General features: G+C 42.5%; 1 long non-coding RNA gene across 2 annotated transcripts in view; it reads left to right on the forward strand.

Moving 5' to 3' along the window:
• The window catches only part of LOC133770038 (uncharacterized), a 33,139-nt gene that overhangs the window by 2,229 nt on the left and 14,175 nt on the right, over positions 1-16,735 (forward strand). For both annotated transcript variants that reach the window (XR_009867302.1, XR_009867303.1), the window contains exon 2: positions 2,933-2,987. This is a non-coding gene — a long non-coding RNA (uncharacterized LOC133770038). The remainder of the gene's footprint in view (positions 1-2,932; positions 2,988-16,735) is intronic.

Raw genomic sequence — 16,735 nt, forward strand, 5'->3', positions numbered from 1 at the left:
CTTTGAAATGCAGAAGCTCAGGCCCCACTCAGATCATTGCACCTGAATCTGCTTTTTCAGCAACATCCTTCTTTGGTAGGCACAGTGAAGTGTGAGTGGCACTGCTATAAATGGTTGGTATCATTTCCTTTGTGGAAATCAGGTTTTGGAAGAACCTTGGGACTTTGGAGAAAGACACTGAAAGATGGCGTGAAGTGAGGACGGGGAAGGAGCTGGGAGGCACACAGCACCCTCGTCTGCCCTGGGCTGCCCTGCAATCTTGATTCTTTCCTGGCACTGGGATTTTGAACGCTTGTGTTTTTCTCTAGTTCACACCAGTTAAAAATAGAAACCTGACCCAGGCAGCCCTCTCTACAGTGGTCCCGGATTGATAGGCTGAGAAGGCGTGCTGATTAGATACTTGTCCAGCCTGGGGAATGCTGGGCCCTCCCCTCCAAGTTCCCAACCATGTTTGGGTTGGTGTGGAGAAGAAACCGCGGGGGCCACTGGGTGATGAAGCCAGGTGAGAGGCCTGCCTGGGCTGGCGCCCTGCCACACAGTGGGCATCCGCAGTGAAAGCTGCCTATTGACAGCTTTCTGCAAAAGCAGAACTGTCTTGACTCAGGCTGATGCAGAGGAACCAAAGAAAGGGAGAAATGAGGCCAGTGTTAGAGCCAGACAGCTGTGGCTTCTAGCCCTGCCTCCTGTCACTTACTGCTTCTATCTATTTGGTCTGGAGCCCCAATTTTCCTCTCTGAAAATAGACACAATACCTTTTTCCTTGCAAGGGTTATGGAGTATTGTAGTGATTAGAGACAAATACTATGAATCCTTTAGAAGATACAAAGCAAATCTTTAATTATTACTGGTCAGTAATAATGATACTTTTAGAGGTAGCAGTATCACTCTTGACAAATCTAGCCAACTTCATTTATTCATTCATCTGACGAGCATTTATGGGACAAGAACTGTGCTGGTCACAAGGATTAGGTGATAAATAAACCAAGTGGGACTTATCTTCCATACCAATTACAGAAAAAGTAAAAAGAGGGTTATGGCATATGTCAGGAAAGAAAAACAGATATTGCTGGTATAGTCACCCAAAGGGAAAGAGGGCCTGAAAGAGAATTCAGTGAAAGCCTTCCTGGTAAAGTGTCGAGTCATTTAATGGTTTTTCAGGAAGAGTAAAACTGAAGTTCATGCACAATTGCAAGAGAAAGACAGTTTCTTCTTGGGAGTGGTAGATGGGAGATGCCTATGTTCATTGTCATAGGTACAAAAGCTCCAGAGACCTGAACACTGTGATCACTGCCTTAATCCTTGGCAAGTACCTGCCAGGGCACAGGAGGCTAATTCCAGCCCGCCCACCCAGGGATGGGTTGGTCAGTGGAGTAGTGACACTAACTTTGTAAAAGCAATATTCACCCTAAAATTTTTTTAAAATAATTTCTATTTTATTCAATTTCATTTTTACCTTTCAAACCAAAGGATATTTTCATTTGCATTTTACAGTAAGAAAGAACACTTTTTCCCTTTAAAGATTTTTTTAAAGATATATTTATTTATTTGAAAGAGTTACACAGAGAGAAGGAGAGGCAGAGAGAGAGAGAGAGAGAGAGAGAGAGAGAGGTCTTCCATCTGCTGGTTAACTCCCCAGTTGGCTGCAATGGCCAGAGCTGTGCCAATCTGAAGCCAGGAGCCAGGAGCTTCTTCTGGGTCTCCCACACGGGTGCAGGGTCCCAAGCATGTGGACCATCCTCTATTGCTTTCCCAGGTCATAGCAGAGAGCTGGATCAGAAGTGGAGCAGCTGGGACACGAACCAGCACCCATATGGGATGCTGGTACTGCAGGCGGCAGCTTCACCCACTATACCACAGTACTGGCCCCTCCTTTTAAAGATTTATAATTATTCTGTATTTGCTATTTGTATTAATAGCAAATTTCCATATTTGAACAACTTTGAATTCTGTGTTATATATTTTAAAATATAATCAATGGTTCATCAAAGAAGGATGTACTTTTCTGTGAAGGGAGAAGAGAATTTCCACTTTGCTTATGGCCATGTCTAATCACTGATGGAGTTTGTGGACTCAGAAGGCTTCCATGGCCTTGGCAGCTCATGACAAGAGCCTCAGGTGATCACTGACGTCATAAATAAGAGTGTCAATTGTTAAATCAACAACAGGAGTCACTGAGCACATACTCCCCATGTAGGACCTGTGTCCTTAATGAGTTGTACTATGAGAATTAACGGTAAAACTTGTCTTCAAAAGTACTTTATACTTTGTGTGTCTGTGTGGGTGCAGACTGTTGAAATCTTTACTTAGTATAGAGTTGATCTTCTGTATATAAAGATAATTAAAAGTGAATCTTATGTGAATGGAAGGGGAGAGCGAGCGGGAAAGGGGAAGGTTGCGGGTGGGAGGGAAGTTATGGGGGGGAAAGCCATTGTAATCCATAAGCTGTACTTTGGAAATTTATATTCATTAAATAAAAGATTAAAAAAAGTGAATCTTAATGAAAAATGGAATGGGAGAAGGAGTAGGAGGTGGGACAGGAGTAGGGGTGGGAGGGCAGGTATGGGGAGAAGAACCACTATATTCCTAAAGCTGTACCTATGAAATTTGTATTCATTAAATAAAAGCTTTCTAAAAAAAAAAAGCACACACAAAAAATATAATCAATGATAAACTAAGATACCATGGCTGATTTTCACTGAACACCATTTTTCAGGAATCTATTTAATTTGAAAATTGAGATTGGCTTCTGTCCCATCTACTTACAAAAATAACTTACTCATTTCTATTGATGTGATTTAGATATTCTTTTTAAAAAAATTGTGGTAAATGAAGCATAATGTCAACTTAGCATTTAAAAGTGTATAGTTGACCAGTAGATAATTAATCTCCCAATTTTATGCTTAGTGCTAATTATGACTAAATTGATTTCCAGACCCAGACATGACTGCATCGTGCCTTTTGAGAAAGATTGGTTCATATCCTATGAGGTAAGGAACCACTGGGCCTGTTTGCCTAAGTCACACAGATGAGTCAGCTGTGGAGTGAGAATTCAAACCCAGGTCCTGACTTCATGCCCTGCTCCTAACCACCCTCCAAAATGCCTTTCAGTCTACTTGGACTGCTAGTTTTCCATATGACACTAGAGCCACGTGTAGTAGGCACATTACCTGGGCTGCTAACAGAAATTCAAACACCTCAGGTTTCCTGCCTAAAGACTGAACCTGCCTTTTACATGAGCCCTTACCCTTCTTCATCAGGTAAGTTTCTCCACAGTGGAGAAACTTAGTGGCACTGCCCGGCTATTCTTCCCAAAGCTCGCGGGGCTTAGTTGGATGCTGCCCAAGCTGCCAGTGCTGGCTGGAGTCCAGCTTGGCTGACCTTGCACGTCCCAGCGGGACCACAAAACCAGGGCGGGTCCGCAGGGCCCCTGAAGCCCTTCTCAGCATGGACAGCCATGAGGGAGACGTGCGGGGCAAGCTGAAGGAACAGAAGGTGGGGCAGTTCCCGCTGCCCTTGCCTTGGGGGAAGCCTGCTTCATCCACCATCTGCTGGGATCTGGAAGGGAATGGCCCAGCCTCCTCCCCGGCACTGGGGGATTAGCAGTCACTTATCTCAGCTGTTCCTGCATTCAGAGGTGTCGCAGTATTTACAGAGAAGCCAGAAACAGACCAAGCCACACTTAATTCCTCCCCGTGAGCCCTCCCCGTTGCCTCCTGCCCCTCCTGCGTTCCGTGTGTTGGGGGCGGGTGGGTGGGGAGGCTCTTTCTAGATCAGACGAGGCTTGGAGGGAGCCAGCCTTCCTGAGCGTGTCTTCCCCTACACATTTGTTCACCCCCACTGCCCTCTGGCTGGAGCTGGGTTTCAGTTTTCATTAAAAGGAGAAAGTGATGTGAATGTGAGGGATGCAGGCCCCCACACATCCTGGTTCCCAGAATCCAATACTAAGGCATGGCTAATCCTTGCCGCATACTTCCCCATATTTTACATGCAGCCCCCAAGGAGATTAACCCATGGGGAAGGTATTTCGGCCCTGAATGGATTCTGTTCTTGGCAGATTCTAGCAGTCACTGCTGTCTGACATGATAGGACCAACTGTAATGAACCATTTAATAAGATTCAGAAAAGGAGGACAAGGCAAGGAGGGGGGGGGGGAAGGGGGAGGTAGGGAAGAGGGAAGCTTCTGGATCGTGGAGTTCCACGGGCCTGATGATCAAGTCTGTGTTTTCACTCTCTATCCTGGTGTGAGTCAGAGAAATTAAAAGGGATTTCTAGATGCTCTTTTGAATTCCTTGAGCTGCGTTTCTCCTTCAAGATCGAAATCCTCACTGTGCAGGTTTCTGCTGGAAAGGTAGTCTTCTCAGCTTAGAGTGGGCTTGAGCCCCACAGAGGCAGTAACCCTTGGAGTGTGTTTTTCAAGTGCTACCTGGGGCAAGCCTGTCTTTCCTAGAGAGCCCGCACATGACGCTGTCCAACCTAAGCTTGACTGAGTTTCTGGCAGGCAGACATGCTACAGAGAACACGTAGGTGGTGAGAGGGTGAGCTTGGATCCCCCGAAGGTCACTTACATTCACCCGAACAATGTGGAGCCCATCTCTTCTCCAGTAAAGATCAGACACAGGTGGGACAAACACCAATGGTGGCTATTAGTAATAATAATACTAACTGTAGATGTTTATTGAACTCTGTCCTGAGACTTTCTATGTGCATAAGTAAATGATCAACATGGTCACCTTCTAGATGAAGCTGGATAGAGTACTGCCTGCAGGATCCATTTTTACTGAAATGTGATGTCAGTAGTTTTTATCGAGGGGCTGTGAAGGAAATAGGTCACCACTCGTAGCACGCGTCTTCTTTACGAACCAAATGGGAACATTTCCTACCTGACCCTAATACCAAAAACAGTAGCACTTTTACCAATAACTATTTGTTTCAATTCTATAGTCTCCAAATCATTTAGTGACCAGCCAGTTTTCTCTTTTTCTGACGGCTAAGAAAAAATCTTTGTCTAATATTTTATTTTTTTTTTATTTGAAAGGCAGAGTTATAAAGAGAGAGGAGGAGAGACACAGAGAGAGAGAGAAAGGGAGAGAGAGAGAGAGAGAGACAGAGACAGAGATCTTCCATTTGCTGCTTCACTCTCCAAATGGCTACAACAGTCAGGGCTGGACCAGACCTAAGCCAGGAGCTGGGAGCCTCTTCTGTGGGTCTCCCTCATGGGAGTAGGGGCCCAAGCACTTGGGCCATCCTCTACTGCTTTTCTCAGGCCACCAGCAGGGAGCTGGACTGGAAGTGAAGCAGCCAGGACCATAACTGGTGCCCATATGGGATGCTGGTGTCGTAAGTGGAGGCTTTACCTGCTACGCCACAACACTGACCTCAGGAAAAATCTTAGAAAGCCATACTTGGTGCCCAATTGTTAAGATGATTAGAAGTCATTAAGATCTATTTTACTTACTCACTTCTGTTTTTATTTTTCTTCTTTTCTTTTACTCTTTTTCTTTAATCTTTGTAACCTGCCATAAATCTATTATGGGGCAAAACAAAGAATGGATGTAAAGATAAAGAATGAACTTAAAGGGGGACCAGTATTGTGGCACGGCAGGCTAAGTTACTGTTTGCAGTGCTGGCATCCCATATCAGAGTGATGGATGGAGTCCCAGCTGCTCCATTTCTGATCCAGCTTCCTGCTAATGTGCCTGAGAAGGCAGAGGGACATGGCCCTAATTCTTGGGCCTCTGCCACCCGTGAAGGAGACCAGGATGAAGTTACTGGCTCCAGACTTCGGCTCAGCCCAGAACTGGCTGCTGTAGCCATCTGCGGGAGTGAACCGGAGAATGGAATCAATCTCTCTCTCTCTCTCTCTCTCTCCCTTTCTTTGTCACTTCACCTTTCAAATAAATAAATCAATCTTCTTTTTTTAAAAAAGAGAAGAATAGGGCTGGTGCTGTGGTGTAACAGGTAGGGCCGCTGCCTGTGGTGCTGGCATCCCAAATGGGTGCCAATTAGAGACCTAGATGTTGCACTTCCGATCCAGCTCTCTGCTGTGGCCTAGGAAAGCAGTGGAAGGTGGCCCAAGGTCTTGAGCCCCTACATTCATGTGGGAGACCAGGAGGAAGTTCCTGGCTCCTGGCTTTGGCTATGCCCAGCTCTAGCTGTTGGGGTAATTTGGGGAATGAACCAGCAGATGCAAGATTCTCTCTCTCTCTCCCTCCCCCCCTCTCCTTGCCTCTCTGTAACTCTGCCTTCCAAATAAATAAATCTTAAAAAGAGAGAGAGAGAAAGAGAGAGAAAAGAATGAATTTATGGGAATAATGGAGAATATTTGAAGTTGGGAATGGGGTGATCACTTCAGAAGTAGTCCAGAATCCACCAACTTATATATGTCTGTAGGTTTTTCCATTGCAATAAAAGCACATATTGCTTAATTAAAAGCCTATTGTCTGTAAAGTGAATTTTTATTTCCTCTTTTCATGCTAAGTGTGACAGTCAATCTAAAATAATATTTGCCTCATTTTAAAAATAGTATGTGCTTATTGTCGTAAACTAGGAAACCCTGAACAGAAAAGCACAGAGAAAATGTTTTGTCTGGGAGAGTTGGTAAAGCTCTGTATTATAACCTCAGTAAAATAAATCTACATGTGACATAAAATCCATAAGGCCCAGGCTTCCATCTCTATTACTGGGTTGATAAACGACAAATAGCCTCCTATTCTGATAGTATACAAGAATGTCCATTTGTTCTTCAAAGAGAGACATGCAATGCAAGGAATTTGCATTAAAATATTTCTTGGTTCTACTATTATAATCTAACTTATTTCTAGTCAACAGCTGGAACCAAAGAATGTCAAGCTTGGAGCAGGCTCTGCCCTTGGGATTATACCATTCATATCCCACTTATATATTTTAGAAAGTGGTTCTAGTTTCCAACTCAGCTGTTGAGTTCTTTCAAACTGCAATCTAAAAACAGTGCGGTATCACAACCATGAAACTAAACCATATAAATATATCACCGAAGGCTTTATCTCTATGCTGGGAGTCGAAAGCAATTGTTTTAGGGAAAATCTTTACAGCTATTTTATGATCATTATTTCCATTATCTCCTCTTGGTTAGGACTATAAATCTCTAATTCATCTTATCCTCACAGCCTCTAATTTGATTTCATAAATTAAATAATAATAAAGGCTTTGCCCAAAGCCAGCGCTCTGAAGACAGAGATTGTATCTCCAAAATAAAAACAACTGAAAAGCCTTCTCAAGCTTTACTTGAATGTGAATGCTGGCACTCACACAAAAAAGTAGGCCTGTGGTGTTTCAGAGAGAAAAGTGAACCTTCGAGGACACAGAAAAGAACCAACCACTACAGCGTGATGTGGCATTGGAAAATGATCAGAACAATCTTGAACATGTCTCAAAGGGTGGAACAAAGTGAAATACATCATCAAAGAAATACCTGTAATGACTGGGCAGACATAAGACAGGGTAGACATGCTTTAGGGAGGAGCAAGAGTGTTCTCCATTTAACCTTTGGTAAACTCTGTTTAAATATGTAACTTTCCAGGGAGCAGTTCTAATAGTGTTATTATAGCACAATATTTATAACTACTGCAACAGATTTCCATTGGGTTCATCTCTCCACCCTTGAGCATAGCCATGATATTTGTGTGTCCCTTTCCAATAACAGAAGAGTCCAGAGCTTCTTTCCTGGGGGTGCCAGAGGGAGAGCCCTGACACATTAAACAAAGCTGCTTTCTTGGACTGGCATCATCCACATATGTGGTCATCCTAAGATTGTGTCACTAGGATGCTGTCTTAAGCTGCAGGTGGGGATGAGGAGATTGGATGAGGATAGGGAGATAGTGATGGGGAAGTGACTTGCCAGCTCCTCCACCCTTAACAACCATTTCTATCTGAATAGGAAACTGAAGGTGACAAATGAGAAACACAGATGTTTCCACAGGGGCTGTGGTTTTGATTCCATAGCTGGGAATGGAACGCCTTAGGTAAACTGTATTCAACTTAGGGATATGGGCAAAACTTATCTCATTCCTCAATATGCATTAGAACAGCTCCAGTGTTCTGGTTCTTTCTGAAAGTGCCCATGCTTCAGGCCTAAATATCACACCCTAAGGTATCATTCCATAATTTATATCTTTATTCAGATTTTTTTCTTTAATCTGTCATTCACATTTATTTAGACTAAGTATAAAAGGTGAGTTAGCCTACTTTCTCACCTAGAACAAATTCATGTGAATCTGAGAAAATCAAGAGGGGATCATTCATGAATGAAAGGTTTATTGCTTTTATTTTCTGTACTCCATCATTATGTTACAAGGTTAGATCAAGTACATATTTCTAAAACATCATATTTGGTCACAGTCATGAAGACATGGTTTAAAAAAAAAAAAACTTAGGGTTGGTATTAGGCAGACATTAGGAGTGAACAGATGTTCTTTGTTCTCTCAGTTTTTGTGTTAAAGTCTATTTTGTCTGATATTAGGATGGCAACACCAGCTCTTTTTTCATTTCTGTTGACATGGAATATCTTTTTCCATCCTTTCTCTTTCAGTTTACGTGCCTCTTTGTTGGTGAGATGTGTTTCTTGGAGGTAGCAAATAGATAAGTTTTGTTTTTTTAATCCATTCAGCCAGTCTGTGTTTTTTAACTGGAGCATTGAGGCTGTTTACATTCAAGGTGACTATTGATAAGTAACAACTTTGCTCTGTTATTTTCCCATAAATATTCTTATCTTTCACTTTGGATTTCCTTTGTGCTTTTACTGGGAGATTTTCTTCCTTTACCTTCTTTTGTAGTGATGACCATGTTTCTGTGTTTCTCTGTGCAGCACATCCTTAAGCATCTTTTGCAGGGCTGGATGGGTAGTGACAAATTCTTTCAACTTCTGTTTGTCATGGAAGTCTTTATTTCACCTTCATTCATAAAGAAGAGCTTTGCAGGGTATAGTATTCTGGGTTGACATTTCTTTTCTCTTAAGACTAGGAATATATTTCCTAGCCTGTAGGGTTTCTGTTGAGAAGTCTGCTGTGAGTCTAATTGAATATCCTCTCTGAAAGTTATCTGGCGTTTCTCTTGCACATTTTAGAATCTTTTCTTTATGTTTTACTGTGGAGAGTTTGATTATAATATGTCATGGTCAAGATCTTTTCTGGTCATATCCATGAGGAGTTCTGTGGTTTTCCTGTACTTGGATGTCCCTTTCTTTCTCCAAATTGGGGAAATTTTCTGTTATTATTTCACTAAAAAGGCCTTCTAATCTGTTCTCTCTTTCCACACATTCAGGCACTCCTGGAACCCATATGTTGGGTTGTTTGATTGTATCCTGTATATTCCCAACAGTGTTTTTCAGTTTTCTAATTTCTTCCTCTTGTGTTTGGTCTGACTGTATAATTTCCTGTGCTTTGTCTTCTAAGTCAGATATTCTTTCTTCTGCTTCACCAATTCTGTTGTTAAGGCTTTCCACTGCATTTTTATTAGTTCTATTGAATTCTTCATTCCAAGATTTAGTTTTGATTTCTCTTTAAGATCTCAATTTTGTGGGAAAAATTTTCTTTCATGTCATGTACAGATTTCATTAGTTCATAATTACTTCTAAGGAATCCTATGATCAATTTTTTGAATTCCATTTTCTGGCATTTCTTCAGTCTCATCATTTTTATAATCTAATATTGAAGTGTTGTGTACTTTTGGGGACATCATGTTATCTTCCTTATTCTTGTTTCTTGAATTGGTGCATTTGTTAGTTGGCATTTGTGGAGATACTCATTGGAGATACTCTCTGTTTTTTCATTGTGGTGGTTTTTATCTTTATACCATTACTCTGCAGGTTAGTGGAGTGTCTGCTTTCAGTGAATACCTAGAGGCGTGTGGTGGGTGTGGCCAGGGAGCTCTGTTCAGTTCTCCAAGGTGAAGGGCGTGTCTGAGGTTTCACACCCAGGTTTGGCATGGTAAATCTCCTTTTTTTTTTTTTTTTTAATCAAAGAAGAGGTTTGTTCTTGTCTGTTGGTGTAGACTCAGCTGAGCTCCTCTCCTCAAAGGAAATCAGTGCCTGGGTGCTAGCCCCAGTGGGTATATTATTATTCTGCTCTACCACAAGGATCACACAAAGTATCTGTGTAGTCCCCAGTGTAAGCTCAGATTTCCCCAGCAATATCTCTCCCAGGTAACCAGGGAGCCCTGAGCACATGTAGCATCCCACAGTGACTGCCCAAAGTCCCAGCCATACCCTGAGTCCTCCCATGCAGCCTCAGTGTTTTCACAGTCCTGGCACACAAGCCTCCCACAATCACAAGCACCCAGTCCCTTGTCTGTTCTCCCTACCAGATTCAGGAGTCTCTGCTTGGCTGGTTGCTGGGTGTGGACACAAGCTGGCATAGCTGTGACATATGTCCAAAATAGTGCCTGCTCTCTATCAGCTTGTTACAGGATACCATTGCAGGGTGATCAGGGAGAGAGAAACATGCCTGCCCCTTTGGTTTTTTTTTCTCCTCTAGTTTGGCAGGTACACTCTCCCCTATGGGGCTGCAAGCCAGATTCACTCTAGGCTTTTCCTGCAGCTGTATTGCCAGTGGCTTAGGCTACTGCAATCTGGTCTCACCTCACCCTCCAATGCTAATGTGGAGGCTCTCGGCTGTTGGGGTCCTGAGTTGTGCACATCCATGCCCTCCACGTAGGTCCACTGTGTCCCACTAATTTGCACAGAGTTTCCGCTGCTGTTTCCTCCCTAACTCTTCCCTGAGGCTGCACTCTTTCCACTTTTTTAAAACTATCTTCTAGAGTTGAGCAGTAAGCTCTCTCCCTACTCCGTCATCCTAATCCAATTCCAGATAATATTTCATAACCACTACACTGAGATTGTGGAATAAATATACCTTTTACACAGAAGTACAGCATGCTAGGAAACTGCAATATCCTATTGTCAGAGCATGTGTCATTTCCAATAACGCCTTTTTTACCCTCCTGGTCTCTTTCTGAAGATCATTTAAATCTTCTTCAGCAATCAAGAATAGATCCGAGAGAATTCTTCCCCATTTATTCTTTTTTTTAAGATTTATTTATTTATTTATTTGAAAGTTAGAATTACACAGAGAGAGGCGAGGCAGAGAGATAGAGAGAGAGAGGTCTTCCATCCGATGGTTCACTCCCAAAACTGGCCACAACAGCTGGAGCTGTGCCGATCCGAACCCAGGAGCTTCTTTCAGGTCTCCCACGTGGGTGCAGAGGCCCAAGGATTTGGGCCATCTTCTACTGCTTTCCCAGGCCACAGCAGAGAGCTGGATTGGAAGTGGAACAGCCAGGTCTTGAACTGGTGCCCATATGGGATGCCAGCGCTTCAGGCCAAGGTGTTAACCCACTGCGCCACAGTGCTGGCCTCTCTCCATTTACTCATAAGTCACCTTCCATGACTGATCTTGTTTAAAGATTTTTTTTTTTTATTTGAAAGGCAGAGTTAACAGAGAGGCAGAGCAGAGGAAGATAGAAGTCTTCCATCCTCTGGTTCACTCCCCAAGTGGCCGCAATGGCCAGAGCTATGTGGATCCAAAGCTAGGAGCCAGAAGCTTCTTCTGGGTCTCCCACACAGCCGCAGGGTCGGAAGGACTTGGGCCATCTTCCACTGCTTTCCCAGGCCATAGCAGTGAGCCAGATTGCAGGTGGAGCAGCCGAGACTTGAACCAGCACCCACATGGGATGCCGGCACTGTAGGTGGTGGCTTTCCCTGCTATTCCACAGCGCTGGCCCCCATGACTGATCTTGAAAATCTCCAGGGAAAGAATGATTTCAAATTCCTCCATACACAGAAAACTTTGAGCTGCTGAATGCTGTTTCTAAAATCTAACCACATATCAAAACTGTGAACAGTAGGAAGGGCATTGAAGGACAAAGTGGCAGGTATGATCACATATTTGATTTTATACTTACGTATTATTTGAATATTTTTCTAGAAGCCATGTATTTATTTAAAAAAGATAAGAAAATTTTCTCATTTAACATCATTCTGAAAGTCAGCCTTGTTTTTGTCGCATTTACCCAGTAGATATTTCTACAAATAACCTCCAATAGGTTGTTTAGAGTCTTCTCATCATTGCTGCTATTTTTAAAACTGTCTTCATATTTGGTCTATCATCTAACTCTGTTCCTAGTTTTTCATGTGCAGTGAAATCTTTTAGTCACAGTTGATGGGGTTTGGGTTTCTAGTTAGTTTGAAAACTACCATTGTTTAGGGAATTAAGCTCATCTAGATACATGCACACAAAAGGAGAATATCATCTAATTTTCTTTGATACTTCAGAAGTTATTTCCAGAATATTTTCATTTTATAAACTAATTATCATCACATACTCTTGCATAATATATGTGACAGATGTAGAACATTGGGCTAAATTACAATAACATTCTGAAAAGTCACTTGTATGAATTGCTGAAATCAACATATCTTTCGTCTATTTATTTCTCGTTAAAATAAAGTCTGGATGAGACTTCTGGCTCTGGTCAACATGGAGTGCCCTTTTCCTCCCTCTTAAAACTGTGGAAAGAATGTGAAAGTTGTCAGTATCAAAACAGAATCACTTGGGCTGGCGCAGTGGCACACTAGATTAATCCTCTACCTACAGCTCTGGCATCCCATGTGGGCACCGGGTTCTAGTCCCAGTTGCTCCTCTTCCAGTCCAGCTCTCTGCTGTGGCCCGGGAGGGCAGTGGAGGATGGCCTAAGTGGTTGGGTTCCTGCACCCGCATCGGAGACCAGGAGAAAGCTCCTGGCTCCTGGCTTTGGATCGGTATAGCTCCGGCCATGGCAGCCATTTGGGGAGTGAACCAACCAACAGAAGGAAGACCTTTCTGTCTCTCTCTCTCTCATTGTCTGTAACTCTACCTGTCAAATAAATAAATAAATCTTAAAAAAAAAAAAAACAGAATCACTTCTTGGTAAACTTGGAAGTGAAGAACTGAAGATGACTGGTGTTGGATGGAGAAGCCTTAATTGTTATTACGGCAGCTCTGCTATTTTTGTGACATGATGATTTAGTTGAACAGAATCAAAGTACAGTAGTAACTGATCTCCCCTTGTTCTTGGATGAGTGAGCAGATGCTCAAGTATTGAGGTCAGCATTCTTGAACATATCAAGTGAGTGATGCTTGGCTACTGCTTCTGTTTGAAATGATGGTGCATTTTGGTTGTGATCTGAAGCTCTGAAGTGCTTGTGGCATCTCCTTGCTTCCATGGGACTCTCATTATTCAAATGTGACAGATTGGGTAAAACACTAGTTAGGCCGAGTCAGTTGTCTTTATATGAATTCATTTTTTTTTCTGTTTTTTTTTTTTAATAGTTTTTAGCTAAAGATCATGAAGAACAATGAATACCTAAAACTGTGCTGATAGTAAGAGGAAATCTCATTTAAGTAGGTGCATTTTTTTTACAAAGCTGTGTCATAGCATCCTTTGGGCCCACTGCTGGAAAAGTAGAATCAAATATCAAATAATGTATTTTTAATTTTATCCTCTAGTATTGTATAGATGTAGGACAATATTGTATCATATCTGTGAATGTAAATATCTCGCTTTATGCTAAGTAGCAGTGATCATGCTTTACAGAGCTATTTTTAATGTTAGTTCAGAATGTTTTCTTTCCAGAAGATGATTGCGAAGGCACCACAACTGTACTAGAACTTTGCTGTTTACACATTTTTTTAACCTTCTTCCTCCCTTTTTTAGTGGAGTGTGAGAGATGCCTCTATAACCTGGAAAAGCTATTGCTGCTATTGATACATCACATACTGCTATTGCTGGTGTGTGTGTGTGTGTGTGTATAAAAAATTGAATTTTTAGAAAATCTGTGCTGTCAACTTTGAAAAAAAATCCCAGTTTATCATGTTGAGTTGGCATTGTACAGAAATTAACAGCCATTTTGGTCTAGAAATGTTAGACACATTTTTTTCCATTTGTACAAGGGTAACATATTGTATTAAATATGTAAGATCTTCTCTATGTGAGGGTGATTACAGAAGCTAATAAAGTGTTCTCTTGGAGTCACCTGTGTCAACCCCAATAAAAATAAGCAAATCTAGAAGACTCTGAAGAAACAGTTCTTACACATTATTACCTGATAGTAACTATCATAGAAGACTCTCCTGGAACCACAGCATTACACACCAACCTTATAGTAGAAGTAGTATTTCTACAAGGATATCTGTCCAGCAGCTGTCTGTTTAACCTCGAACTAACATCACTCTAGTTATTAATCATTGTAGCCAAAGATGTTGTTTCAAAGTATTTTTGATGTAATTCTCCTCATTTTTGGCTTCATAAACTTTCCTTAGCCTCAATATCTTTGAATATGTCCATTGTCTACCATGCGATGATGTATTACTCCCTTTGCAATAGTCTGATACTCCCAAATAAATACCATTATTATTTGGAGAGCTTCTCTCTCTCTCTCTGTCTCCTATTGTTTGTGTTGCTACTTAGGTTGACACAACTGTGGACATAACACAACGAACATAGTGAGACTCACAGGAGGAAAGGAGAGGGTGAATTGCCTAGGGACTTTGGGACTTGAGAAGCAACATGACAGTGAGTTCTATGGGCTTCCTTGTTGTCTCCCATGTGTCCTAGACAGGGTGGTGTAGAACCTGGAACTACCACTGACACAGACAAAATAACTAAGAAAAGTATTTTTTCTAGACAAAGAGGCCTCGCAATGGAGAAGTTTTTTGGCAACACCCGCTCTACTCTTGCTGTACACTAAGAGGAAGCTTGTCTCCCTTTCCCTGTAGTTTCTTTTTCTTTTCTTTTTTTTTTTTGTAAAGATTTATTTATTTATTTGAAAGTCAGAGTTACACAGAGAGAGAAGGAGAGGCAGAGAGAGAGAGAGAGGTCTTCCATCCTCTGGTTCACTCTCCAATTGGCCGCAACGGCCGGAGCTGTGCCAATCTGAAGCCAGGAGCCAGGAGCTTCCTCTGGGTCTTTCCATGAGGGTGCAGGAGTCCAGGGACTTGGGCCATCTTCTGCTTTTCCAGGCCATAGCAGAAAGCTGGATCGGAAGTGGAGCAGCTGGGATTTGAACAGCATCCACATGGGATGCCAGCACTGCAGGCTTTACCTGCTATGCCACAGCACCGGCCCCCATCATGGCAGCTTTTTAAGAGACCACATAGACATGGATGAGTGTGCTCCCTGACTCTGCTTCCTGGTTTGCATGTGATCTCTCCTCTGTGCTTGTCTGAGTATCCACCACCCTTATCAGACACCTGAACCATGAAGGTCATCCTTTCTTGGACTGTGAATCTCCAAGACTAGAAGCCAAAATAAACTTTCCCTCGAAAGTAACTCCTCTCTGGTATTTTAGTTATAGTAGTCAGAAGCTAACTATGGAGAGATGACCTGCTGTCTGCACCCTGAAGCAGCAAAATTGTGTGTGTCAGCCCCCGGCTTCCCCTCTCCATGGTGACAATGGGGCCTAGCAGACATGTGGGCTTATACCACCTTGAGGCAATGAGATGGTAGGAGTCAGTGCCTCATTTCCACTGGGAAGTATCAGTGGAGCCAAGGGAGGAGCTGAGCTTCCTCCCACCCACTTTACTGCCATGCGGTAGTGTGAGTCAGCTCCCTACTTTTGCCAGGATTCTGCCAGAAAGCTAAATGTATACACATCCCAGCCCTCAAGATCTCAACAGGGGTATGGCCTGATAATAAAAATGAATAAACATGGCCCAGAGTTCCATAACAATGCCAAAACTACCAGGACCTAATTAAAAATCACAACATGCATGAGAAAAGACAACAGATGTCAACATTAAGATGAATCAGATGGAATTATCTGACAATTTAAAAAATACTTCAAGAAGCAATTACAACTTTTTTTTAAGATTTATTTATTTATTTTAAAGTCAGAGCAACAGAGAGAAGGAGGGAGAGATAAGAGAGAGTGAGCTTCCATCCTCTGGTTCACTCCCCAGATGGCCACAATAGCCAGGGGTGAGCCAGGCCAAAGCCAAGAACTAGGAGCTTCATCCGGATCTCCCAGGTGGGTGGTAAGGGCTCAAATACTTGGGCCATCTTCTGCTGCCTTTTTCAGGTCATTAGCAGGGAGCTGGATCAGAAATAGAGCAGCCAGGCCATGAAATGTTGCCCATGTGGAATACAACAGTTGATGGATTGTATCAATGTCAATTTCCTAGTTGTGATATTATACTGTAGGTATATCAGAGGTATTGGAGATTTGGAAAACTAGATGAAGAGTACATAGGATGGGGGCAGCATTGTGGTATAAAAGGTGAAGCCACTGCCTGCAATGATTGGTGTCACATATGGGTGCTGGTTCAAGACCCAGCTGCTCCACTTCCAATCCAGCTCCCTGCTAATGTGCCTGAGAAAGGAGCAGAAGATGGCCCAAGTACTTGGGCTTTGCACCCAGGTGGGAGACCCAGAAGAAACTTTTGGCTCCTGGTCTGCCTCCGATCGGCCCATCCCCAGTCATTGTAGCCATCTGGGGAGTGAACCAGCAGATGGAAGATCTCTCTCTGTCTCTCCCTCTATAAATATGTCTCTGTCTTTCAAATAAAAGAAAAAGAGTGCATGGTATCTCTGGGTTACAACTGCATGTGATTCCACAATTATCTCAAAACAGAAAAAAATTTTTTTCACAAGGCCAGATTTTATTCAAATTACCTAGAAGAGAAAGAAAATATCCTCTGAAAAAGGTGAACTCAATCATTGCCAATAG

This window comes from Lepus europaeus, chromosome 11 (assembly GCF_033115175.1).
Source record: "Lepus europaeus isolate LE1 chromosome 11, mLepTim1.pri, whole genome shotgun sequence".
NCBI lineage: Eukaryota > Metazoa > Chordata > Mammalia > Lagomorpha > Leporidae > Lepus > Lepus europaeus.